Source organism: Lactuca saligna, chromosome 4 (assembly GCF_052625555.1).
Source record: "Lactuca saligna cultivar CGN05327 chromosome 4, ASM5262555v1, whole genome shotgun sequence".
NCBI lineage: Eukaryota > Viridiplantae > Streptophyta > Magnoliopsida > Asterales > Asteraceae > Lactuca > Lactuca saligna.
This window is the reverse complement of record NC_136420.1, coordinates 148,323,509-148,334,727: the sequence shown is the minus strand read 5'-3', so window position 1 is coordinate 148,334,727 and position 11,219 is coordinate 148,323,509.

Here is an 11,219-nt window from a genome sequence, read left to right as displayed (position 1 = left end):
ACTTTTCCATTGACCAAGGATCGATGAGCTGACCTCGTACGTGCAACGTACTCCTCGGTAGACCCAGTGTAAGCGGCTGCTTACTACCTCTCTTATTAAGTGCTTAATCCCTTAAGCACTTACGTGTAGATTTTAGATTTGGGCAACATATGATGTTCTTAACCATAAAGTTTCCAACTTTATGGTTTAACATGGCTAAGTAGACCTTAACTCCATAAACCCAATTCTCTTAACCCATTAAGGCCATGTAGCACTTGCATAGAGAGGAACTAGTGACCAAAAACCCAACTTCATGACTTAACACCCTTAAAAACCATTGAAAGGACAACTCGAATGCCTTCGAGTACCTTCTAATCATGTAACAACCCGTTCCCGGTATGTTGATTTATTAGTAGTGAGTTTTTCAAGAGGGACTCAGCGAGTTCTAGCCTGACTCGCCGAGTAGGGTCGCGCCTGAGGGCATGCGTGAGCCGGGGACTCGGCGAGTCCATATCCCTGACTCGGCGAGTCCATCTGTCTGGGTGAAACCCTAAAATCCCCGGGTTGCCCACTATTTATACCACCTTATAGCCCCCATTCTCGCCTCCCTCACCCTGAGAACGCAGTGTTAGAACCCTAAACCTCCCTTGAAGAGCTTATATGTGTTTTGGTGCCATTTTGTGAAGGTGTGAAGAAGGAGAAGAAGGAAGAAGCAAGGAGAAGTGTTGTAGTGCAAAGATCCAAGGCCAAATCAGAGTTAATTGAGGTATTTTCGGAGTTCCATCTTGTTATATGCTTTAAACTCCCATTAGAGCTCTCCTAAGAGCTAGTTGATGCTTGTTCCAAGCCTTACACTTGCATGAACGTCTTATTAAGTCGATATATCTATGGATCTGAATGTTGGGGTGTTGTAAAGCCCAGATCTACTGTCTTTTTGGAGTTATATTGCATGATAACCATAGATCTACCCATTTTATGCATCTTTTAGCCTTATTTCCCTTATTCATGAGGTTGTACACGTAAAGTTGGAAACTTTACGTGGTAAATCAGCTTATTGGACTCAGATCTATCAATTGTATGCATTGGATTCAAACAAAATCAAGTAAAAATCAGTTGCATGGCGGCAACTCGGCGAGTCGGAAGAACGACTCGGCGAGTTGGGTCGCGAGTTCCCGATTCCTTCGTTTTTACCAGTGTCGAGTGAACCCAGTGAGCTAGAGAGTGGACTCAGCGAGTTGAAGGTGAACTCAGTGATGGAGGGACTCGGCGAGTTGTTCATCAACTCGGCGAGTCCAAGGCAATCTTCTTGGGATCAAGAACAACTCGTCGAGTTTGTTCATCCGGCTCGGCGAGTCGGATGAAGATTGTCTGAGTTCTTGGATCAAGAGGGTACTCGTCGAGTCGATGCCAGACTCGACAAGTAGCAGTGAGTAAGAGTGAAAAGTGAGAGTGGGACTCGGCGAGTTGGGTGGCCCAACTCGGCGAGTCAGCCCAAAAGATAATTGACTTTGACCGAGGGTAAAAGAGTCATTTTACCCCAAGCGCAGTGTTTAGTATTTGATTGAGTGTGTTTATGGATTTGTAGCCGAGGAGATTCAGGAGCAGCCGCCGTTAGCTTTCCGAGCCACACACTCAGCAGCTAGCTTATGAGGTGAGTTTCCTTCCAGTAGGAACGGGTCTAAGGCCACAATGCCGGCCCGTTCAGTTAGCAGTAGCTTCCGGATTTAGGTCCGATGCAGTAGTTAGTATGTTCGATGCCTTCGTGGCTCGAACAGGATTTATGTGCTATGTTTTATGTGTTAAGTATTATGTGTTCCGGGCCACGGCCCGATGTAGCATGTCGTATATGTGTTATGCTAGTTGATGTGTTATGCTATGCCATGTTCAGCCAGTCAGTTCCGGACTTCGGTCCGATGCAGGGGACAAGGTCCCAGTCAGTTCCGGACTTCGGTCCGATGCAGTTAGTTCCGGACTTCGGTCCGATGCAGGGGACAAGGTACCAGTCAGTTCCGGACTTCGGTCCGATGCAGTTAGTTCCGGACCTCGGTCCGATGCAGGGGACAAGGTCCCAGACAGTTCCGGACTTCGGTCCGATGCAGTTCCGAGCTTCGGCCCGATGCAGTGGGCAAGGCCCAATATGTGTTTATGTGTTATTGTATGGTATGTGGTAGTTTGGGGGAGCTCACTAAGCTTCGTGCTTACAGTTTCAGTTTGGTTTCAGGTACTTCCGCAAGCAAAGGGAAGAGCTCGGGGTGACAGCATCGCACACACCACAGCATAGCTTTTATCCTGGGGATGTCTCTTGATGTTTTGGATTGATGTAGTATGATACAGTTTTCCGCACAATATTTTATTATGTTTTGGGGATACATCGCGTATGTTTTATGTTATGATACTTATATTATGGTTTTGATTACATGGAAAAACGAAAATTTTTGGGTCGTGTTTTTGGGTCGTTTCAAGTTGGTATCAGAGCCCTGGTTTGAGGGATTCGGATACACTTTCGAGTGTATCTGAACTCAAACTAAGGGAAATAAAAGATTTTAGTAAAATAAAAATGTGTTACAAAAAGAATTTTGAAAGCACTTAGAAAGAAAGAATTGTTTTTAACAAGATAGAGGTGTGTGCATGCGGTCAGCCGAGCTCAAGTAAGTACTCCCAAATTACCCATACAAGTTATTTGTTCAGTTTCAGTTTCAGTAGAACAGCATGCTAGTATAGGGCTAAGGATCTAGGAGAATGCCTTATGTGCCTGCTTATGTGTTACAGCTTTATGAGTATTGCATGCTAGAATTGAGTAGACAGCAGTAGGATAGTCTGTTTAGGTTATGCCTGATAGTATGAGCTTAGCATCCTATGCTAGTGCAGTTTCTTGTTATAAGAATAGTTTTGCCTGAGTCTGTTTCCCTTGTCCGAATGCTGCTTGCTTCGTGCTTGGTGGGGTTCTGAGTAGTGGGAGTTAGCCATTAGGTGAACACGTCACACCACATGTGATCAGGTTTGAATAATCCCAGAGTGCTGGAACTGGCCCTATTGCACAGCTCTTGTTTGAGTCCAACCGTTGTAGGGACGGATCTTTTACTTGAAGGATTATCTGATCCTCATCACATGTGATGGTGTTTAGGTGGTGGCTAACTGGCATTATAAGGAGGCATACAGCAGCTGAGGACCAGTCGCGTTGAGCTTGAAGTTTCCCTAGGGCAAGCCTAGGATGAGAGTAGCAGAGAATGGTAGTAGTAGAATTGACTTGGTGGAGTCAAGGCAGTTCTTGAGGAAAGTACGGATAGATGTGGAAGGTAGTAGGGGCCCATACTACTGAAAGCAGAGGATCCGTACTCGAATTAAGGAAGGCCAAGACAAGACCAGGAAGCTAGTAGTAGTATCATGGTCCCTTGAGATATTTCAGTGTTCTGATGTTGTTATGATATGTTTCAGAATGGTAGTTTTGCGTCCGAGGCCAGCAGCCGGCAGTTCAGATGCCGGAGAGGGATCAGGATCGGGATCAGGCCCGGAGGCCGGGCAGATGGATGAGCAGACTAGGGAGTTCCTTTCTTCTGAGGTTACCCGCATCATACTAGAGCAGACTCCTGTGATCTTCGGTTCGATCAAGGAGGGTATTTTAGAGCTGATGGATGAGAGATTGAGTACTTTCCGTGCTGAGATGGCGGCCGTGATGGGGTCGCGCACACTTACGTTCAGGGAGTTCAGGGCATGCGGGGCTCCAGATTATCATGGGGCACGGGACCCTATAGCGAGTACTAGATGGTTGGCGGATGTGGCCAACGCTTTCTGCACTAGCAGGTGTCCCGAGGGGGACAAGGTCAGATTGGCGTCCTGTCTTCTGAAGGACAGGGCACGGGATTGGTGGGAGGAGGTCGGACACGCCATTGGGGATGATGCGGCATTGGATGCCATGACCTGGGCTGATTTCTCTACCAGGTTCAGGGCAGAGTTTACACCAGTCATTGAGGTGCAGCAGTTAGCTAGGGAGTTTCAGGACCTTACCCAGACTACAGAGACAGTGGCGGAGATCACCGCCAAGTTCAGGGAGAGGGCCCTTCTTGTTCCTCAGTATGCAGCCGATGAGGAGATGAAGAAGTCCCGTTATCATGAGATGTTGCGGAGTGACATTCGCATGTTTGTGAGCCGGTCCAGTTGTAAAACGCTGGACGACATGATTGCCAGAGCTAGAGAGAGGGAGATTGATCTCGAGATGGAGAAGAAGAGGAAACCGGAGGCATTTTCGGGTTCAGGCAGTGTGGGCAAAAAGCCCAAGGTTTCAGATCACAGGTCTAGGGGTCAGCGGAGCCACGGTCGGTGTGGCAAGTGTGGGAGATTGCACGAGGGGACGTGCAAGGCAGGGAGTTCCGGCTGCTACAAGTGCGGTCGGACTGGGCATTTGAGTAGGGATTGTACGGCCCCTGCTACTACGGTTACAACATCAGATCTGATTTGCTTTCAGTGCAATCAGAGGGGACATAAAAGGTCCCAGTGTCCCAGTTTAGCTGCAGCAGGGAAGGTGGTTGCACCTGCCCCTGCTACCTTGAGGATTACGGATGGCCGGCAGGGCCGAGCTGATGCGCCGGTGGCGAAGAGCAGGGCATTTCAGATGACAGCAGAGGAGGCGCGAGCGACTCCTGATATGGTGACGGGTATGAATCTTTCCTTCATCTTTAATTGTTATTATATCGTTTGAATATTACTTGATGATATGTTTTATTTAGGGTCGTTCTCGGTGAACGGCATCCCTGCTTTGGTATTGTTCGATTCGGGGGCTACCCGATCATTTGTATCGCTTGCGCTTAGCAAGAGATTTAGCAGAGCTCCCGGGGAGCTGGATTGTCCACTAGAGGTTGAGATAGCAGATGATAGGACCGTGAGGGTCGGTAGAGTACATAGAGGGTGTTCCCTTCAGATATTTGATGAGCAGTTTTCAGTGGACCTGGTTCCTATTCCCCTGCGTGGGAATAAAGTTATTGTGGGCATGGATTGGCTCAGCCCCAATGGGGCGGTGATTGATTGTGAGCTTCAGCTAGTGAGGGTTCGCACACCCAGTGGGGGAGAGATAGTGATTCAGGGCGAGAGGCCCCAGCGAGGACCGATCTTTTGTTCCGCCGCAAGGGCGAGGCGTTATGTTCAGCAGGGTTGCGCCGGTTTTGTAGCTTACATCTTGGATGCCCGGGAGAAGGGCAAGACGACGATTGATGATGTTCCTATTGTTCGTGACTACCCGGATGTGTTTCCCGAGGATTTGCCGGGGATACCTCCAGAGAGGCAGGTTGAGTTCAGGATCGACCTAGTTCCTGGTGCGGCTCCGATAGCCAAAGCACCGTATCGACTTGCTCCCCCTGAGATGCAGGAGTTGTCTACACAGCTTCAGGAGCTGTTAGACAAGGGTTTCATTCGGCCGAGCAGTTCGCCTTGGGGAGCGCCGATCTTATTTGTGAGGAAGAAGGATGGGTCGCATCGTATGTGCATTGATTATCGGGAGTTGAACAAAGTAACGGTAAAGAACTGTTACCCACTTCCGAGGATAGATGACTTGTTTGATCAGCTTCAGGGAGCGTCTTGGTTCTCCAAGATCGATCTACGCTCCGGTTACCATCAGATGAGGGTTAGAGATGAGGATGTGCAGAAGACTGCTTTCAGGACCCGGTATGGTCATTATGAGTTCGTGGTGATGCCATTTGAGCTCACCAATGCCCCAGCCGCGTTCATGGATCTCATGAACCGCGTGTGCAGACCGATGCTGGATCGGTCATTGATAGTGTTCATAGATGACATCTTGGTGTATTCCAAGACACAGGGGCAGCACGAGGAGCACCTGCGGGAGGTGTTGGAGACTTTGAGGAGGGAGAGACTTTTCGCAAAGTTCTCCAAGTGTGAGTTCTGGTTGCGCGAGGTGCAGTTTCTTGGTCATCTCGTCAACCAGAAGGGTATTTTGGTAGATCCGGCCAAGATTGAGGCCGTGATGCAGTGGGAGGTCCCGAGGTCTCCATCTGAGATTCGGAGCTTCCTGGGGTTGGCAGGGTATTATCGGAGATTTATTCAGGACTTCTCCAAGATAGCAGTGTCGCTCACCCGACTAACCAAGAAGTCGGTGGTTTTTCGTTGGGGGCCTGAGCAGCAGGCGGCGTTCGAGACTCTCAGGCAGAGATTGTGCGAGGCTCCGATCCTTACCTTGACAGAAGGAGTAGAGGATTTCGTAGTCTATTGTGATGCATCGATCACAGGTATGGGAGCAGTATTGATGCAGCGAGGCCATGTGGTAGCTTATGCCTCGAGACAGTTGAAGCCTCACGAGGCTAATTATCCTACCCACGATTTGGAGCTGGGGGCAGTTGTGTTTGCCCTCAAGATTTGGAGACATTACCTTTATGGGATCCGCTGTACTATATACACGGATCACAAGAGTTTACGATATCTTATGGATCAGCCGAGTTTGAACATGAGACAGAGGAGATGGTTAGACGTGCTGAAAGACTATGACTGTGAGATCCTTTATCATCCAGGGAAGGCCAATGTGGTGGCCGACGCCCTGAGCCGCAAGGTGTCGACGGCCCCTATCAGAGATCTGTGTATGAGGATGACAGTGATCACTCCCTTGTTGGAGCGGATCAAGGAGGCTCAGATGGAGGGTCTCAAGGAGGAGAGGCAGAAGTGTGAGAGGATAGTGGGCCGAGTAGCTTCATTTGATTACGACAGTCGGGGTTTGTTGATGCTTCATGGTAGGGTGTGGGTACCGTACTGGGGTGGGGTACGGCAAGTATTGATGGACGAGGCTCATAAGTCTCGATTTTCTATCCACCCAGGAGCGACGAAGATATATCGAGATCTTCGACCTGATTATTGGTGGCCCTGCATGAAGCGAGATGTCGCTTGGTATGTGGAGAGATGTTTGACCTGCTGGAAGGTCAAGGCGGGGCACCAGAGACCTCACGGCAAGATGCAGCCGTTAGACATTCCCGTGTGGAAATGGGAGGATATCACCATGGATTTTGTCACCAAACTCCCCAGGACCGCACGCGGGGTGGACTCGATATGGGTAGTAGTGGATCGATTAACGAAGAGTGCCCATTTTATTCCGATTCAGGAGAGTATATCGGCGGAAAAGTTAGCCGATATCTATGTGCGAGAGATTGTGGCACGTCATGGAGTGCCGGTATCGGTGGTGTCGGACCGAGATGTTCGTTTCACGTCTAGATTCTGGAAGCGGTTCCACGACGAGATGGGTACTCGTCTCCATTTCAGCACCGCTTTTCATCCTCAGACTGACGGGCAGAGCGAGAGGACGATTCAAACTCTCGAGGACATGCTTAGGGCATGTGTTTTAGATTTTGGGGGCAGTTGGGATACGTATCTTCCGTTAGCGGAATTCTCGTATAACAACAGTTATCATGCGAGCATTGATCGACCTCCTTTTGAGATGTTATATGGCAGGAAGTGCTGGACCCCGATTTGTTGGGGCGAGGTCGGTCAGCGAGTCATCGGGAGCACCGAAGTGGTGCTCAAGATGACGGAATTGATCCAGCAGGTCCGTAGTAGGCTGCAGACTGCGCAGAGTCCGCAGAAGAGCTACGCTGACAGGAGGCGTTCGGACTTGGAGTTCCAGGTGGGAGATATGGTTCTTCTGAAAGTCTCACCTTGGAAAGGTGTCATCAAGTTCCGGAAGAGGGGCAAATTAGGCCCCAGATTTATTGGTCCTTTCAAGGTTTTGGCCCGGGTGGGTCCGGTTGCTTATCGGTTAGATCTCCCAGAGGAGCTTAGTCAGATACACAACACCTTCCACGTGTCGCAGTTGAGGAAGTGTTTGGTGGATGAGACAGCAGTCGTTCCCTTAGAGGACATTCAGGTTGATAGCGGCCTAAATTATATCGAGAGACCGGTCGCGATTCTGGAACGGAAGACCAAGACCTTGAGGAACAAGGTAATTCAGCTAGTAAAGGTGCAGTGGCAGCACCGAAAGGGGTCTGAGTGGACGTGGGAGGCTGAAGAGGAAATGAGAGCACACTACCCGGAGTTATTTGCAGATCCAGCCATAGCAGACTTCGAGGACGAAGTCTGAGACAAGTGGGGGAGAATTGTAACAACCCGTTCCCGGTATGTTGATTTATTAGTAGTGAGTTTTTCAAGAGGGACTCGGCGAGTTCTAGCCTGACTCGCCGAGTAGGGTCGCGCCTGAGGGCACGCGTGAGCCGGGGACTCGGCGAGTCCATATCCCTGACTCGGCGAGTCCATCTGTCTGGGTGAAACCCTAAAATCCCCGAGTTGCCCACTATTTATACCACCTTATAGCCCCCATTCTCGCCTCCCTCACCCTGAGAACGCAGTGTTAGAACCCTAAACCTCCCTTGAAGAGCTTATATGTGTTTTGGTGCCATTTTGTGAAGGTGTGAAGAAGGAGAAGAAGGAAGAAGCAAGGAGAAGTGTTGTAGTGCAAAGATCCAAGGCCAAATCAGAGTTAATTGAGGTATTCTCGGAGTTCCATCTTGTTATATGCTTTAAACTCCCATTAGAGCTCTCCTAAGAGCTAGTTGATGCTTGTTCCAAGCCTTACACTTGCATGAACGTCTTATTAAGTTGATATATCTATGGATCTGAATGTTGGGGTGTTGTAGAGCCCAGATCTACTGTCTTTTTGGAGTTATATTGCATGATAACCATAGATCTACCCATTTTATGCATCTTTTAGCCTTATTTCCCTTATTCATGAGGTTGTACACGTAAAGTTGGAAACTTTACGTGGTAAATCAGCTTATTGGACTCAGATCTATCAATTGTATGCATTGGATTCAAACAAAATCAAGTAAAAATCATTTGCATGGCGGCAACTCGGAGAGTCGGAAGAACGACTCGGCGAGTTGGGTCGCGAGTTCCCGATTCCTTCGTTTTTACCAGTGTCGAGTGAACCCAGTGAGCTAGAGAGTGGACTCAGCGAGTTGAGGGTGAACTCAGTGATGGAGGGACTCGGCGAGTTGTTCATCAACTCGGCGAGTCCAAGGCAATCTTCTTGGGATCAAGAACAACTCGTCGAGTTTGTTCATCCGGCTCGGCGAGTCGGATGAAGATTGTCTGAGTTCTTGGATTAAGAGGGTACTCGTCGAGTCGATGCCAGACTCGACGAGTAGCAGTGAGTAAGAGTGAAAAGTGAGAGTGGGACTCGGCGAGTTGGGTGGCCCAACTCGGCGAGTCAGCCCAAAAGATAATTGACTTTGACCGAGGGTAAAAGAGTCATTTTACCCCAAGCGCAGTGTTTAGTATTTGATTGAGTGTGTTTATGGATTTGTAGCCGAGGAGATTCAGGAGCAGCCGCCGTTAGCTTTCCGAGCCACACACTCAGCAGCCAGCTTACGAGGTGAGTTTCCTTCCAGTAGGAATGGGTCTAAGGCCACAATGCCGGCCCGTTCAGTTAGCAGTAGCTTCCGGATTTAGGTCTGATGCAGTAGTTAGTATGTTCGATGCCTTCGTGGCTCGAACAGGATTTATGTGCTATGTTTTATGTGTTAAGTATTATGTGTTCCGGGCCACGGCCCGATGTAGCATGTTGTATATGTGTTATGCTAGTTGATGTGTTATGCTATGCCATGTTCAGCCAGTCAGTTCCGGACTTCGGTCCGATGCAGGGGACAAGGTCCCAGTCAGTTCCGGACTTCGGTCCGATGCAGTTAGTTCCGGACTTCGGTCCGATGCAGGGGACAAGGTCCCAGTCAGTTCCGGACTTCGGTCCGATGCAGTTAGTTCCGGACCTCGGTCCGATGCAGGGGATAAGGTCCCAGACAGTTCCGGACTTCGGTCTGATGCAGTTCCGGGCTTCGGCCCGATGCAGTGGGCAAGGCCCAATATGTGTTTATGTGTTATTGTATGGTATGTGGTAGTTTGGGGGAGCTCACTAAGCTTCGTGCTTACAGTTTCAGTTTGGTTTCAGGTACTTCCACAAGCAAATGGAAGAGCTCGGGGTGACAGCATCGCACACACCACAGCATAGCTTTTATCCTGGGGATGTCTCTTGATGTTTTGGATTGATGTAGTATGATACAGTTTTCCGCACAATATTTTATTATGTTTTGGGGATACATCGCGTATGTTTTATGTTATGATACTTATATTATGGTTTTGATTACATGGAAAAACGAAAATTTTTGGGTCGTGTTTTTGGGTCGTTTCAAATCACAAAGACCATGTTTAGGGAAAAAAAGGGAACAACTTTGAGCTAAAACTAGACCAATAAGATTTCTACACCAAGGTTGGAGCTTTTTACCTCCACAAAGTGCACAAGCGGAACAACATGCTAGATCCAAAGCCTTGAGAGAAACACCAAAACCTCAATGTACTTCCTTCTACTCCAAAAGCTCCTAATGGCACCAAAATGGCTCTACAAGCTCCATAATGTATTAACACTCTTTAGGGTTTTGAAATGTGAAAGGAGGTGGATGATAAGACGGTGCATGTGGCCATAAATGTGTTTAAATAGGGTCCAAACCCTAAAATTTAGGGTTTTCACCCTGGATGTGTAAGTTACGTATGTTGGATGTGTACGTCCTGCGTACCAGCATATGCGCAGCGTACTAATGCAAATCCGAGTACTCCTTGCGTACGAAGGTATACTAATGCAATTAACTAAGCCGATATAAATTCCATGCAATACATAGCATCAAGTTCCACTAGTCTATAAGGAATCACGCAAATCAGGAAATTCTATCATATGATTCCTAAAGGTATCCTTAGCTCTAATCGAGCATACAACTCTCATATCAAGCATACTACTCATAAGACATAAGTATAGGTAATTTGGGAAACACTTACTTGAGATTGGTTGATCGCACACATCACACCCTCTTCTTCTTAAATAAAATAGCTTTTAAAAGTTTTAAATCATTTTTACTTAAGAAAAACTATCATTTCTTCAGTTTGAATTCTAACTCACCTGAGAGTATCCCCGAATCCCTCAAACCAAGGCTTTGATACCAACTTGTGACGACCCAAAAACAGTACCAAAATTTTGCATTTAAAAACTATTAATTTCATTCATTGATTGTACCAAAAATTATCAATCATCATAGTATTCCAAAACATCAAAGTACAAATAAATCAAGTAGAGAAATCATAAGGGAGGATTTTGTGCCATCACGTCGGGCCCTTCGCTTTAAACTGGAAGTACCTAAAACCATAAACATAAACTGTAAGCATAATGGTTAGTGAGCTTCCTAAAATACCACTTGCAACATTTATATAATATAACA